Consider the following 2,513-nt stretch of genomic DNA (forward strand, 5'->3'; position numbering starts at 1 on the left):
CTCACAGAAATGAAAAGTGCGTGGTAGGGAGAGGTAAATCGAAAGGCCATTGCTGATTGGTTTCAGCCGTGAAATGTTAAGTAGCATCCTTATTTTGGTATGGAAACTTGAATGCTTACCCGTTGCAGCCATAACAGTGAGTACAAATATCTTAAATGAATTTGATGAATTAAACTGAATATTTTAAAAGAAACAAACAAAAAAAAATAAACAAAATAGAGTTTCGTCGATGCTCCCTGCCTTTTACGTACTACCGGTAACTGCTTGGTGAACGCCATTTTAGTACGAGCCCTGGCTCCGGAGCCTCAGAGGTGAAAGTTCTCTTTGCGTCCAATGTCATCGTATTCTAAGTTACTCATCATCGCCTCCATGGGAACAAATACGCTATACTTACAAGCACTGGGGTGGGGGAAGATGGAAAAGCCATGCTAATCATAAAGATATTGTGGCACGGAATCGCCATACACCAAAATCAGTGATTTGGTGATACAGTACACTTGTCATATAGGTCTTGCTGGAAGGCAGAGAGTAATCAACTTTGAACAAAGTCAAGGGCAAATTAATATCTTTCTGGAGCTAAAAATGTAAATACACAGCCATACAGAATTCCATCTGAACTCGACATTAAGTGGTACATCACTGCACACGTTATTTGAGAACATGGGCAATGTTAAAAGAGAAAAATAATAATATTATGATTAATAAGTATTTGTAATTTACTTTATTTGTCCACAATGGTGTAATTTGTACCATTTCAGTAGCAATAATGGGGAAAGGAAATATAACCATACAATATAAAGACCACGCAAGAGAAGACATCCGTACAAGAAGAGGAGTGGTCAAAATTCAACTATTTCACTTCTGATCCAAAATTGCAGCCTTGTGTTTTGGCCAATATCAATATCAGTCTGATCCAATATCGGCAATAATCATGCATACTTCAACTTGCCTGTAGTTTCCAATGTTAGAAAATGATTAAAGCAATATTACTTAAATCGAGAACAATAATCAGCAACCACAAGTAAAGATGTGTAGAATTCCACCTGGTGGTACATGTCCCGCTTTGATGAGCATTCTTAACAAATAATACAAACACAGATGAATGTTTCCTGTTTTTCACCTGTGATGGTCTAGTCACGGTTTCTATTGTCTTAGTTTTTTTAACCACTTGATTTGTTTTGAGTCAACTCTGAAATGACGGTTTTGTGTTATTTTAGAACCCTCTCAGCCACTGTCTGTTAATTTAGCAAGGTTAGGACAAGTTACAAAATGATACTTCTAACAACACAATGTGGCCCATAATACATATGAACATGGAATATACTTAAAACATTACAAGTACTAACATAACACCCCTTGAAGACAACATATGATTTCATTATTGTCCTACATATGGTCTGTTCAATCTGCCAAAACTCATGAATAGAAGCAGATCTGAATCAGAATTAAACCTAAATCTTTCTCCAGCTGTCCTCTTATTCCTGGTCAAAAGCTTTAACCCTGAGGTACTCCCCCCACATAAAGCCAGACTTAGTCGCAGGCTTTGGATTCTGAAAAGGGTTAAGAATTAGTTCCGAGCTCAAAAATAAAGAGGTTATTTTACCACTCAACTGTGAGCGAGTTAATCCCCGACTTCAACCAGAGCACAACTTGCGAGTTTGACCTCAACACCGAATATCTGCGCAATTTCACTCAAATCATCTATGATGGATTTGGATTGGTCTTCAGGTCTAAATAGGTCAGATACACAACTACGCATCCTCATGCCTGCTCTGCACTCTTGGAGGAGTAACCCTGGAAAGTACGTGTTCACTGTCAGATCTGGATGTGCACGCATTCTGTCTTCAACTTAAGCACATCTTCATCTGTATTTTGGAGGCTATAGTAACTACGGCGCCCTGTGACGGTGCAACGTCATATGGCACTTGAAGTTTGGAGGCGCATACAATATATGCCATGCTATGTGAAAAATACTCCCAAAAACCTATGTAAACATACTCACACTGGCAGTTTAACAAGGTTTGCATCATTTTTTAACACCAATATTCATGTTAAGCTTTTTTTAAAATTTTTTTTTTTAGATGAATACATTTCAATCACAGGACTCGGTACTTAGTGTACAACAGACAATGGATATTGTCACACGGCCCCCGCATTCAACATGGACACCACCAGGAACAGAAGGAGAGAGAAGAATCTAGTATTGTTGTACAGCTGTGACCCGGAAATATGTCTGTCCCATTCTCGGCATGCATTGCGCCACAGTGTCAGTATGCAACGGAGGTCAATCCTGGAAATTATGTACGAACTTTATCAAGGGCATTTTAAGTGACAAGCGGAAACTTTTCTTCGACACATTGTTCAGTCCCGATGGTCCACATTTTATCCGATATACATTATATTGGGGTCCACTTCAGTGAGGTTCCACTGTATTTTTTTTATATTATAATAAAAAAATGACTGGTCCAAAAGTTTTCATACCTATTAAGACCCAAGGTCTTAAATGTAAAAAA

This window comes from Syngnathoides biaculeatus, chromosome 3, assembly GCF_019802595.1.
Source record: "Syngnathoides biaculeatus isolate LvHL_M chromosome 3, ASM1980259v1, whole genome shotgun sequence".
NCBI classification, from domain to species: domain Eukaryota; kingdom Metazoa; phylum Chordata; class Actinopteri; order Syngnathiformes; family Syngnathidae; genus Syngnathoides; species Syngnathoides biaculeatus.